The sequence below is a fragment of the Cervus canadensis genome, chromosome 2, assembly GCF_019320065.1.
Source record: "Cervus canadensis isolate Bull #8, Minnesota chromosome 2, ASM1932006v1, whole genome shotgun sequence".
Taxonomy (NCBI): Eukaryota; Metazoa; Chordata; class Mammalia; order Artiodactyla; family Cervidae; genus Cervus; species Cervus canadensis.
In genome coordinates, this window is record NC_057387.1 from 54,235,814 (window position 1) to 54,250,409 (window position 14,596).

At 40.6% G+C, this 14,596-nt stretch overlaps 1 non-coding gene across 1 annotated transcript; it reads right to left on the reverse strand.

Annotated features, from left to right (window-relative positions):
* Positions 1–11,790: 11,790 nt before the first annotated feature.
* LOC122437496 lies at positions 11,791–11,882 on the reverse strand. The gene has a single exon (XR_006268311.1). It is a non-coding gene; the product is annotated as a small nucleolar RNA SNORD116 (small nucleolar RNA).
* Positions 11,883–14,596: the final 2,714 nt, after the last annotated feature.

Here is a 14,596-nt window from a genome sequence, read left to right on the forward strand (position 1 = left end):
AGTTAAGAAAACTGGAAAGGACAGCTTATAGGGTTGATTAGCTATTATTTGCTAGGTTCTATGCTAGGGAATTTACATATATTATCTGTATTTAGATCTTCAAAATACCCTGGAGTGTTTTTCTTCATATCTTACAAATTTACATAAAAAGAAAAAAAATTGGCATGTGATTAGTAAAAATGATGCTAAGGTTTAGGTACCTACCTTCTGATTACAAATTGAATACACATAATTAAATCTTCACTGAATGAATTATGGATCATTAGTACTTGTTAATTTATTGATTCATGGATGTTTAAATAGTCCACAAAACTCCTACGAAAGGCAGCTTTGCCAGTAGCACTTAGAGTAAACAAAAATATCTTCGAGATCATTTTTTTTTTGAAAAATCAAAATTTGCATTTGAAAATCTCTTCTAAAATTGACCTCAGTTTCCATTTATAGCTTGTATCACATATAAGTTATCTCTGACATAATTTTTAAATAATAATCCAAGAAAATTCTTCATAAGAACTTTAAATAATACACTCAAGTATTTAAAAAGTTTCATTTTTATATATATCTTGCTGAAACTCATTTTACTTCCTTTTTAAATGAAAAATACAAGAATAATAGATTTTAAAAATCTTATCCCTTATTTTCTAAATTGAATCTTGCTTCTGAATTCAGTGTTTTTCTGTAAATAAAGCTAGACTTTTAAAGACTAATTTTAATAACATTGCAGGCAGACTCTTTACTCTTTGAGCCACCAGTCTCAAGAATCAATGTCAGATTCAGAGAAGAATTTTAAAATATTAGTAAGTTCAGTTCTGTTCAGTTCAGTCACTCAGTTATGTCTGACTCTTTGTGACCCCATGGACTGCAGCATGCCAGGCCTCCCTGTCCATCACCAACTCTCGGAATTACTAAGACTCATGTCCATCTAGTCAGTGATGCCAACCAACCGTCTCATCCTCTGTCTCCCCTTCTTCTCCTGCCTTCAGTCTTTCCCAGCATCAGGGTTTTTTCAGATTAGTCAGTCCTTCGCATTAGGTGGCTAAAGTATTGGAGTTTCAGCTTCAGCATCAGTCCTTCCAATGAATATTCATGGCTGATTTCCTTTAGGATGTACTGGTTGGATCTCCTTACAGTTCAAGGGACTCTCAAGAGTCTTCTCCAACACCACAGTTCAAAAAAATAAATTCTTCAGTGCTCAGCTTTCTTTATAGTCCAACTCTCACATCCATACATGACTGCTGGAAAAAGCATAGCTTTGACTAGACAGATATTGTTGGCCAAGTAATGTCTGTGCTTTTTAATATGCTGTCTAGGTTGGTCATAACTTCTTTTCCAAGGAGAAAGCCTCTTTTAATTTCATGGTGGCAGTCAGCATCTGCAGTGATTTTGGAGCCCAAAAAAATAAAGTCTGTCACTGTTTCCCTATCTATTTGCCATTAAGTGATGGGATCAGATGCCATGATCTTAGTTTTCTGAATGTTGAGTTTTAAGCTAATTTTTTCACTCTCCTCTTTCACTTTCATCAAGAGGCTCTTTAGTTCTTCGCTTTCTGCCATAAGGGTGGTGTCATCTGCATATCTGAGGTTATTGATATTTCTCCCAGCAATCTCGATTCCAGCTTGTGCTTCCTCCAGCCCAGCATTTCTCGTGATGTACTCTGCATAATAGTTAAATAAGCAGGGTGAAAATATACAGCCTTGACATACTCCTTTTCCTATTTGGAACCAGTCTGTTGGTCCATGTCCAGTTCTACCTGATGCTTCTTTATCTGTATACAGATTTCTCAAGAGGCAGGTCAGGTGGTCTGGTATTCCCATCTGTTGAAGAATTTTCCACAGTTTATTGTGATCCACACGGTCAAAGGCTTTGGCATAGTCAATAAAGCAGAGATAGATGTTTTTCTGTAACTCTTGCTTTTTCAATGATCCAGCTGATGTTGGCAACTTGATCTCTGGTTCCTCTGCCTTTTCTAAAACCAGATCAAACATTTGGAAGTTCATGGTTCACGTACTGTTAAAGTCTGGATTGGAGAATTTTGAGCATTCGTTTACTACTGTGTGAGATGAGTGCAATTGTTCGATAATTTGAGCATTCTTTGGCATTGCCTTTCTTTGGGATTGGAATGAAAACTCACCTTTTCCAGTCCTCTGGCCACTGTTGAGTTTTCCAAATTTGCTGGCATATTGTGTGCAGCACTTTCACAGCATCATCCTTGAGGACTGCAATAGCTCAACTGGAATTCCATCACCTCCACTAGCTTTGTTCATAATGATGCTTCCTAAGGTCGACTTGACTTCACATTCCAGGATGTCTGGCTCTAGGTGAGTGATCATACCATTGTGATTATCTGGATCATGAAGATCTTTTTTGTGTATTTCTTCTGTGTATTCTTGCCACCTCTTCTTAATATCTTCTGCTTCTGTTAGGCCCATACCGTTTCTGTCTTTTATTGTGCGCATCTTTGCATGAAATATTCCCTTGGCATCTCTAATTGTCTTAAAGAGATCTCTAGTCTTTCCCATTCTATTGCTTTCCTCTATTTCTTTGCACTGATCACTAAGGAAGGCTTTCTTATCTCTCCTTGCTGTTCTTTGGAACTCTGCATTCAGATGGGTATATCTTTCCTTTTCTCCTTTGCTTTTCACTTTTCTTCTTTTCACAGCTGTTTGTAAGGAATCCTGAGACAGCCATTTTGCTTTTTAGTATTTCTTTTTTGGGGATTGTCTTGATCCTTGTTTCCTGTAGAATGTCGTGAACCTCCGTCCATAGTTCTTCAGGCACTCTATCAGATCTAGTCCCTTAAATCTATTTCTCACTTCCACTGTATAGTCATAAGGGATTTGATTTAGGTCATACATGAATGGTCTAGGGGTTTTCCCTACTTTCTTCAGTTTAATTTTGAATTTGGCAATAAGGAGTTCATGATCTGAGCCACAGTCAGCTCCCAGTCTTGTTTTTGCTGACTGTATAGAGCTTCTCCATCTTCAGCTGCAAAGAATGTAATCAATCTGATTTCGGTATTGGCCATCTGGTTATGTCCATGTGTAGAGTTGTCTCTTGTGTTGTTGGAAGAGGGTGTTTGCTATGACCAGTTTGATCTCTTGGCAAAACTCTGTTAGCCTTTGCCCTGCTTCATTTTGTGCTTCAAGGCCAAATTTGCCTGTTACTCCAGGTGTTTCTTGACTTCCTACTTTTGCATTCCAGTCCCCTATAATGAAAAGGACATCTTTTTTGGGTGTTAGTTCTAGAAGGTCTTGTTGGTCTTCATAGAATCATTCAACTTCAGCTTCTTCAGCATTACTGGTCTGGGCATAGACTTGGATTACTGTAATATTGAATGGTTTGCTTTGGAAATGAACAGAGATCATTCTGTCCTTTTTGAGACTGCATCCAAGTACTGCGTTTCAGACTCTTTTGTTGACTATGAGGGTACTCCATTTCTTCTAAGGGATTCTTGCCCACAGTAAAGCTGTAATGGTCATCTGAGTTAAATTCACCCTTTCCAGTCCATTTTAGTTAATTGATTCCTAAAATGTCAACGTTCACTCTTGCCATCTCCTGTTTGACCACTTCTGATTTGCCTTGATTCATGGACCTAACATTCCAGATTTCTATGCAATATTGCTGTTTACAGCATCGAACTTTGCTTCTATCATCATTCACATCCACAACTGGGTGTTGTCTTTGTTTTGGCTCAGTCTGCATTCTTTCTGGGGTTATTTCTCCACTGATGTCCAGTAGCATACTGGGAACCTACGGACCTGGGGAGTTCATCTTTCAGTTTCCTATCTTTTTGCCTTTTCATACTATTCATGGGGTTCTCAAGGCAAGAATACTGACGTGGTTTGCCATTCCATTCTCCAGTGGACCACATTCTGTCAGAACTCTCTACCATGACCTGTCCATTTTTGGGTGGCCCTACAAGGCATGGTTCATAGTTTCATTGAGTTAGACAAGGCTGTGTTCCATGTGATCAGATTGGTTACTTTTCTGCTTGTGATTTTCAGTCTGTGTGCCCTCTGCTGGTGAAGAATAAGAGGCTTATGGAAGCTTCCTGATGTGAGAGACTGACTGTGGGGAAACTGGATCTTGTTCTGATGGGCTGGGCCATGCTCAGTAAATCTTTAATCCAATTTTCTGATGGGTGGAGCTGTGTTCCCTTCCTGCTCTTTACCTAGGCCAAACTGGTGGATGTAATGAAGATAATGGCAACCTCCTTCAAAGGTCCCATGCATGTACTGCTACACTCGGTGCTTACCACCCTGCAGCAGGCCACCACTGACCCACACCTTCACTGGCGACTCCTGGACACTCCCAGGCAAGTCAGGGTCAGTCTCTTGTGGGGTTACTGCCCCTTTCTCCTGGGTCCTGGTGTGCACCTAGAGCCAAAGGTCTAGGGGAAGTGTGAGCATGAGTCATTCATATAACTGCAGAATGTGGAAATGGGCGGCTGATTGAGGGAAGATGGAGATGCAGCTTGGGGACACAGAGAGGTTAGATGGAGCTCAGTATATACATTGGAGAGTGTGAGGTGTAAGGACTGTGACGGGAGTGGTCAACAAGAGGTGGAACATGAAAGACATTATCAATCATATCATAGGGCTTGAACTTCACACAGAGTAGAAAGGAAAGTCATTAGAAGGTTTTAAAGAGGAGAGTGAAAGGATCAGATTTGTACTTTAGAAAGATTCTGTCAGCAAGGTGGATAATGATTGAAATAGGGCCACATTACTTGCACATATGTTGTGTGAGTTAGAAAAACAACTGGTGAACTAGAAAAATGTATTCCCACTAGGCAGAGGGACGATCAGATATTGCCGCCCCTCCCAAACCTTAATCTTGGGAGCTGAGTTTGGACTGTATCTTACCCTTAGTCTCCATGCCCCTGACAAGACTGGGTGCATTCAGGCAGGGCATAACCTGCACAGTGGTTCACAGTGGCTCAGTTTGCAAAAGGTTATGTAGGAGTCCAGGTGAGGGATGCTGGGGGCATGAACTAAGGATAAAGAAAGGTGGAGGACTTTTTGAGGTACTCAGAACTGACAAGGTTTGGTGACTGGTTGTAACAGGGTAAAGAGCTCACTGTATCATTGAGGGGAGTTAGGGAGGCTTATGTCAGATGTAAGAGGTAAATTCATTTGGAAGTTAGATTCATTATGAAGAGTGGAGGGTTGTATGCAAAAAAGAATCCTCTCTTCTGCCTGAGAGTGGTAAAGACAGTCAGGGATGGCAGTAGAGGTGGGGTTTTAAAAGAGAAACACGTTCAGGGGCAGAAGATGGAGCCTGAAGGTGGTAGAATTAGAAATGAGGACACCACTATCTGAGGATAAGATAAGACAAATATCTGACAACCAAGAAGAGAGTTCTCACCGGACACCAGATCTGCTGGTGCCTTCATCTTCATTTCCTGGCCTCCAGAACAGTGAGAAATAAATTTCTTTTGTTTAAGACACCCAGTCACGTAGAGGTGTAGGATGGAAGGGGGAAGGGAGGCCCAAAAGGTAGGGGATAATTATGACTGATTCACATTATTGCTTGGCAGAAACCAGCACAACATTGTAAAGCGTGGGCATACCTGCTAAGTCGCTTCAGTCATGTCCGACTGTGCCACCCTACGGGCTGTAGCCCACCAGGCTCCTCTGTCCATGGGATTCTCCAGGCAAGAATACTGGCGTGGGTTGCCATTCCCTCCTACAGGGGATCTTTCTGACCCAGGGGTCAACCTGTGTCTCTTACATCTCTTGCATTGGCAGACAGGTTCTTTACCACTAGTCCCACCTGGGAAGCCCTTGTAAAGCAATTATCTTCTAATTAAAAAGAAAAATAAATAGAAATGGAGAAGGGCGAAAGGGGTATGGTATTTCTGATAAAGATACAAAGATATAAAACAACGTGGACTTTTGGGAAGATTAAAAGTCTTTGATTAAAAGTGTGAGATCACTGGGATGGAATAGATAGGGAAGTGGAGGCAAGGGCCGCATAGTCGCAGGCCTGGCACTCATTTATCTGACAAATATTTTGTTCCTTTTGTCCTTGATTCTTAGAAAAATTTATGTAATGTCATAGTATCTGCTTTTGTGGCATGAAACTTTATTTTTAAAATAATTTAAGAGCTATTTTGGTTTTGTGTGTTACTTTGGGGCCAGCGTTGTAGACATATTGGGGAGGGTAGGATGAAGACAGAGGCCTGCGAGGGAGCATCTGTATCCAGGAGATAACTGTGGATGCTGAACTGAGGCTATGTTACTGAAAATGAGGTGGGGAGAGACAAAGGTTAAGGGGGATGTTTATGATAAGACTGTTGATTGATTGGATGCAAAGTGTGAGGGAATTGGAGGGTCAAGCAATTGCCTCCTGGTTTCTGATTTAGGTGACTCGGTGATGAAATATTTTTCTTTCTCTGAGATAAGACATTTAGAAGAAAGTATAGGTGAAGAGAGATGGGAATACCAGACCACCTGATCTGCCTCTTGAGGAATCTGTATGCAGGTCAGGAAGCAACAGTTAGACCTGGACATGGAACAACAGACTGGTTCCAAATAGGGAAAGCAGTACATCAAGGCTGTATATTGTCACCCTGCTTATTTAACATATATGCAGAGTACATCATGAGAAACGCTGGATTGGATGAAGCACAAAAAATTAACTAGCAACAAATTGTATTTGACTAAGTGTTTTACTAAAATGTTGTTGTAGATACAGAAGCTTTAACACAACTTTCTGGCTTATGGAATAATATAAAATGATTTGTAATGAATACTTTTTCATATGTCAGCTGTAAGAGTAGGACTACTGCAAGAACATATGCAGATTACTCTTTGTGAAACTCCATGGGTGCCATTTAAGAAATTATTTGAATGAATCCTTATAGTTGTGTATCCTTTAGAGTTGTGTATATGGTGGTCCCAGATAAAATTTAGGGTTATGTGGAAACAGAAGACAAAAATAGGAGGAAACGCAGCCAGCACAAGGAATGAAGCCAGAAGGAGAGGGTGATGGTAGGAGGGCTGATGGGAGATTAAGTCGAGGAATTGCCAAGAAATCTAACATGGAATATGATTGGACCTCTTGTAGATGGGAGAATATATGATAGGAAAATGAACACAGATGTTATCTGCAAGAGGGAAATGTGACAGTAACTTCCCTGTCAGACAGTAAGAGTTTGATGTCTAGGGAATGGGTCTGGATATCAGTTGGTTTGTCACCATAAGTTCATGCAGCTGTGATCACTGTGAAATCAATTTATTGAGCAGTGTTATCTCTTTGATACATAAGTATGGAAAAGTAATGTTTTTCAGTATCTATAATGAGCTGTGCTCCATTGTTTCCATTATCTAATTGGGTAGCAATTTCTATTACTTACATCGTAGTCCAGTTCTATTAGCATTGTCAGTATTGAGTATTCATATGGTTTTGGTTTGATGGTTAACACCCAAACCTATTCATTTTAAAACGTGTGTCTTTTACTTGAGTTTCAGATTTCCTCTTTCCCTTCCTCTAACTCAGATCAGATTTCCGTCTCTGACTTGAAATAGGGAAGAAAGGCGTATAGAGCCTCAGTCTCAATTGACTGCTTCTCCCTTAGACAGCATATTAAAAAGCAGAGACATCACTTTGTCAACAACGGTCTGTCTAGTCAGGGCTATGGTTTTTCCAGTGGTCTAGTATAGATGTGAGATTTGGACTATAAAAAAAGCTGAGCTCAGAAGAATTGATGCTTTTGAACTGTGGTGTTGGAGAAGACTCTTGAGAGTCCCTTGGGCTGCAAGGAGATCCAAACAGTCCATCCTAAAGGAGATCAGTCCTGGGTGTTCATTGGAAGAACTGATGTTGAAGCTGAAACACCAATACTTTGGCCACCTGGTGCGAAGAGTCGACTCATTGGAACAGACCCTGATGCTGGGAAAGATTGAGGGCAGGAGGAAAAAGGGAAGACAAAGGATAAGATGGTGGGATGGCATCACCGACTCGACATGGGTTTGGGTGGACTCTGGGAGTTGGTGATGGACAGGGAGGCTTGGCATGCTGTGATTCATGGGGTAGCAAAGAGTCAGACACTACTGAACAACTGAACTGAACTGAATTACTCCTTTAATTTTCATTTTTATAACCTACTATTACCTTGAAAAAAAAAAGACCTTATTTTTAGAGCAAACTTCATATATATTTTTTATACTTTTTGTGATTTCATTTGTTTTTTTAATATTGTATTTTTGAGAGTCTAACCTCTACTCTAGATTTTTAATCTTTGCTTTTTGGTATTTGTTATCAATTTTGTACCTTTAAGAATCCAATCTTCAGTACCCATTTTTACTTAGGAATGTGATTATTGGCTTGATTACTCTCTCCCCATTTTGACTCTCCTTTTTCTCCCCCAGGTAACCTCTATCTTCTCCCTCCCCTTCACTACCCAACTCTGTGAATCCCTGTGTGTGTTCCGGGCTGTGGAGAACACTTAGGCAGCTGATTACTGCCTAGATCTGTCTCTCTCCTTTTGATTCCCCCTTTTCTCCTCCTGGTCACATCTGTCTCCTTCCTCCCTCTTCTTTTCTCTATGTAACTCCATGAACCTCTCTGAGGGTTCCAGACTGTGGAGAGCACATAGGGAATTGATTACTGGCTAGATTGCTCTCTCCCCTTTTGATTCCCCCTCTTCTCCTCCTGGTCACCTTTATCTCCCTCCTCCCTCTTCTCTTCTCCATGTAACTCTGTGAACCTCTCTGGGTGTCCCTCACTGTGGAGAATCTTTTCACCATTAACCTAGATGTTTTATCATGGGTGCTCTATGGATGGAGAAGTCTTGAGGCTACTGTGAGAATAAGACTGAAAACCAGAGGCAGGAGGCTTAAGCCCAAAACCTGAGAACACCAGAGAACTCCTGACTCCAGGGAACATTAATCAATAAGAGAACATCCAAAAGCCTCCATAACTACACTGAAATCAAGCATCACCCAAGAGCCAACAAGTTCTAGAGCAAGATATACCATGCAAATTCTCCAGTAATGCAGGAACATAGCACTGAGCTTCAATATACAGACTGCCCAAAGTCACACCAAACCCATAGACATTTCAAAACTCACTACTGAACACTTCATTGCACTCTAGTGAGAAGAAATTCATCTCCACCCACCAGAACACTGACACAAGCTTCCCTAACCAGGAAACCTCGACAAGCCACCTGTCCAACCCCACCCACAGTGAGGAACCTCCACAATAAAGAGGAACCACAAACTGCCAAAATGGAGAAAGACCACCCCAAACACAGTAAACAAGAAGAAAAGGCAGAAAAATACTCAGTGGGTAAAGGAACATGATAAATGCCCATGAAACCAAACAAAAGGGGTGGAGATAGGGAGTCTACCTGAAAAAGAATTTGGAATAATGATAGTAAAAATGATCCCAAAATCTTGAAAACAAAATGGAGTTACAGAGAAATAGGCTGGAGACAAGTATTGAGAAGACACAAGAAATGTTTAATAAGGACCTAAAAGAAATAAAAAAGAGTCAGTCAATAATGAATAATGCAATAAATGAGATCAAAAACACTCTGGAGGGAACCAACAGTAGAATAACAGAGGCAGAAGATACACCATGCAAATTCTCCAGCAACGCAAGAACATTCTATCTTCTAGAATGGTAGAAATAAATTAAGTATAGAGGAAAAAAGAAAAAAGAATTAAAAGAAATGAGGACAACCTCAGGGACCTCTGGGACAATGTTAAACACCACAACATTCGAATCATAGGAGTCCCAGAAGAAGACAAAAAGAAAGGCCATGAGAAAATACTTGAGGAGATAATAGTTGAAAACTTTCCGAAAATGGGGAAGGAAATAGTCACACAAGTCCAAGAAACTCAGAGTCCCTACAGGATAAACCCAAGGCAAAACACCCCAAGACACATATTAATCAAATTAACAAAGATCAAACACAAAGAACAAATATTAAAAGCAGCAAGAGAAAAACAACAAATAACATACAAGGGGATTCCCATAAGGATAACAGCTGATCTTTCAATAGAAACTCTTCAGGCCAGAAGGGAGTGGCAGGACATACTTAAAGTGATGAAAGAGAAAAACCTACAACCCTGATTACTGTACCCAGCAAGGATCTCATTCAAATATGAAGGAGAAATCAAAAGCTTTACAGACAAGCAAAAGCTGAGAGAATTCAGCACCACCAAACCAGCTCTCCAACAAATGCTAAAGGATCTTCTCTAGACAGGAAACATAGAAAAGGTGTATAAATGCGAACCTAAAATAACAAAGTAAATGGCAACGGGACCATTCTTCTCAATAATTACCTTAAATGTAAATGGGTTGAATGCCCCCCAAAAAAGACAAGGACTGGCTGAATGGATACAAAAACAAGACCCCTATATATGCTGTCTACAAGAGACCCACCTCAAAACAAGGGACACATACAGACTGAAAGTGAAGGGCTGGAAAAAGATATTTCATGCAAATGGAGACCAAAAGGAAGCAGGAGTAGCAACACTCATATCAGACAAAACAGACTTTAAAATAAAGACCGTGAAAAGACACAAAGAAGGACACTACATAATGATCAAAGGATCAATCCAAGAAGAAAATATAACAATTATAAATATATATGCACCCAACATAGGAGCTCCACAATATGTAAGGCAAATGCTAGCAAGTATGAAAGGGGAAATTAATAACACAATAATAGTGGGAGACTTTAATACCCCACTCACACCTATGGATAGAGCAACTAAACAGAAAGTTAAGGAAACACAAACTTTAAATGATACAATGGACCAGTCAAGTTCAGTCACTCAGTCGTGTCTGACTCTTTGCGACCCCATTAACCAGAGCATGCCAAGCCTCCCTGTCCATCACCAACTCCAGGAGTTTATCCAAACTCATGTCCATTGAGTTGGTGATGCTATCTAACCATATCATCCTCTGTCGTCGCCTTCTCCTCCTACATACAATCTTTCCTAGCATCAGGGTCTTTTCAAATGAGTCAGCTCTTTGGACAGGTGGCCAAAATATTGGAGTTTCAGCTTCAGCATCAGTCCTTCCAATGAACACCCAGGACTAATATCCTTTAAGATGGAAGGATCTTAAAGGTTGGATCTTTAAGAGATCTGGTTGAATCTCCTTGCAGTCCAAAGGACTTTCAAGAATCTTCTCCAACACCACAGTTCAAAAGCATCAATTCTTCTGCACTCTATAGCTTTCTTTATAGTGCAGTTCTCACATCTATACATGACTACTGGAAAAACCATGGCCTTGACTAGACGGACTTTTGTTGACAAAGTAATACCTCTGCTTTTTAATATGCTGTCTAGGTTGGTCATAACTTTCCCTCAAAGGAATAAGCATCTTTTAATTTCATGGCTACAATCACTATCTGCAGTGATTTTGGAGCCCCCCAAAATAAAGTCAGCCACCGTTTCCACTGTTTCCCCATCTATTTGCCATGAAGCTATGGGACCAGATGCCATGATCTTAGTTTTCTGAATGTTGACCTTTAAGCCAACTTTTTCACTCTCCTCTTTCACTTTCATCAAGAGGCTCTTTAGTTCTTCTTCACTTTCTGCCATAAGGGCCATAAGAGTGGTGTCATCTGCATATCTGAGGTTATTGATATTTCTCCTAGCGATGTTGATGCCAGCTTGTGCTTCATCCAGCCCAGCGTTTCTTGTGATGTACTCTGCATAAATGTTAAATAAGCAGGGTGACAATATACAGCCTTGACGTACTCCTTTTCTTATTTGGAACCAGTCTGTTGTTCCATGTCCAGTTCTTTTTTTTTTCCAACGTGCTGGACTTCAGTTTCGATGAGGAGACGGTAGTGAGTTCTCACTCATTTTGTTCACATTTCCAAGGAATACATGAGAGGGTGTCGTCATCGATCCCATGGCCAGTTCTAACTGTTGTTTCCTGACCTGCATACAGATTTCTCAAGAGGCAGGTCAGGTGGTCTGGTATTCCCATCTCCTTCAGAACTTTCCACAGTTTATTGTGATCCACACTGTCAAAGGTTTTGGCATAGTCAGTAAAGCAGAAATAGATGCTTTTCTGTAACTCTCTTGCTTTTTTGATGATCCAGGAAATGTTGGCAATTTGATCTCTGGTTCCTCTGCCTTTTCTAAAACCAGCTTGAACATCTGGAAGTTCATGGTTTGCGTATTGCTGAATGTTCCAATGGACCAGTTAGACTTAATTGATATCTATACGACATTTCACCCCCGAACAATGAATTTCAGCTTTTTCTCAAGTGCACACATAACTTTCCCCAGGATAGATCACTTCCTGGGCCATAAGTCTGGCCTTGGTAGATTCAAAAAAATTGAAATCATTCCAAGCATCTTTTCTGACCACAATGCAGTAAGATTAGATGTCAACTACAGGAAAAAAGCTGGTTTTAGAAATGGATCATCATAGTCAACAAAAGAGGCTGAAATGCAGTACTTGGATGCAATGTCAAAAACAACAGCATGATCTCTGTTTATTTCCAAGGCAAACCATTCAATATCACAGTAATCCAAGTCTGTGCCCAAACCAGTAATGCTGAAGAAGCTGAAGTTGAAGAGTTCTATGAAGACCTACAAGACCTTCTAAAACTAACACCCAGAAAAGATGTCCTTTTCATTATAGGGGACTGGAATGCAAAAGTAGGAAGCCAAGAAACACCTGGAGTAACAGGAAATTTGGCCTTGAAGTACAGAATGAAGCAGGGCAAAGGCTGATAGAGTTCTGCCAAGAGAATGCACTGGTCCTAGCAAACACCCTCTTCCAACTACATAAGAGAAGACTTTACACAAGGACATCACCAGATAGTCAACACCAAAATCAGATTGATTATATCCTTTGCAGCCAAAGATGGAGAAGCTCTATACAGTCAGCAAAAACAAGACCAGGAGCTGACTGTTGCTCAGATCATAAACTACTTATTGCCAAATTCAGACTGAAATTGAAGAAAGTGGAGAAAACCACTAGACCATTCAGATATGACCTAAATAAAATCCCTTATGACTATACAGTGGAAGTGAGTAATAGATTTAAGGGATTAGATCTGATAGACAGAGAGCCTGATGAACTATGGACAGAGGTTCATGACATTATACAGGAGACAGGAATCAAGAACGTCCCCAAGAAGAAGAAATTTAAAAAAGCAAAATGGCTATCTGAGGAGGCCTTACAGATAGCTGTGAAAAGAAGAGAAGCAAAAAGCAAAGAAGAAAAGGAAAGATACCCGTCTGAATGCAGAGTTCCAAAGAATAGCGAGGAGAGATAAGAAAGCTTTCCTCAGCGAATAATGCAAAGAAATAGAGGAAAACAATAGAATGGGAAAGACTAGAGATCTCTTCAAGAAAATACCAAGGGAATATTTCATGCAAAGTTGGGCTCAATAAAGGATAGAAATGGTAGGGACCTAACAGAAGCAGAAGATATTAAAAAGAGGTGGCAATAATACACAGAAGAACTGTACAAAAAAGATCTTCACAATACAGATAATCACAACGGTGTGATCACTCTCCTAGAGCCAGACATCCTGGAAAGTGAAGTCAAGTGGGCCTTAGGAAGCATCACTACAAACTAAGCTATTGGAGGTGATGGAATTCCAGTTGAGTGATTTCAAATCCTGAAGGATGATGCTGTAAAAGTGCTGCATTCACTATGCCAGCAAATGTGGAAAACTCAGCGGTGGCCACAGGACTGGAAAAGGTCAATTTTCATTCTGATTCCCCAGAAAAGGCAATGCTAAAGTATGCTCAAACTACCACACAATTCCACTCATCTCACAGGCTAGTAAAGTAATGCTTAAAATTCTCCAAGCCAGGCTTCAGCAATACGTGAACCATGAACTTCCAGATGTTCAATCTGGTTTTAGAAAAAGCAGAGGAAATAGAGATCAAATTGCCAACATCTGATGGATCATCGATTCGTGTGCCTGATTCCAGCACAGGCTGGAATAGAGATCGCTGGGAGAAATATCAATAACCTCAGATATGCAGATGACACAACCCTATGGCAGAAAGCGAAGAAGAACTAAAGAGCCTCTTGATGAAAGTAAGAGAGGAGAGTGAAAACGTTGGCTTAAAACTCAACATTCAGAAAACTAAGATCATGGCATCCAGTCCCATCAATTCATGGCAAATAGATGGGGAAACAGTGGAAATGGTGGCTGACTTTATTTTTCTGGGCTCCAAAATCACTGCAGATGGTGATTGCAGCCATGAAATTAAAAGACGCTTGCTCCTTGGAAGGAAGATTATGACCAACCTAGAGAGCATATTGAAAAGCAGAGACATTACTTTGTCAACAAAGGTCCGTCTAGTCAGTTCAGTTCAGTTCAGTTGCTCAGTCCTGTCCGACTCTTTGTGACCCCATGAATTACAGCACGCAGGCCTCCCTGTCCATCACAAACTCCCGGAGTTACTCAAACTCATGTCCATCATGTCGGTGATGCCATCCAACCATCTCATCCTCTGTTGTCCCCTTCTCCTCTTGCCCCTAATCTCTACCAGCATCAGGGTCTTTTCCAATGAGTCAACTCTTCACATGAGGTGGCCAAAGTACTGGAGTTTCAGCTTCAGCATCAGTGCTTCCAGTGAACACCCAGGAC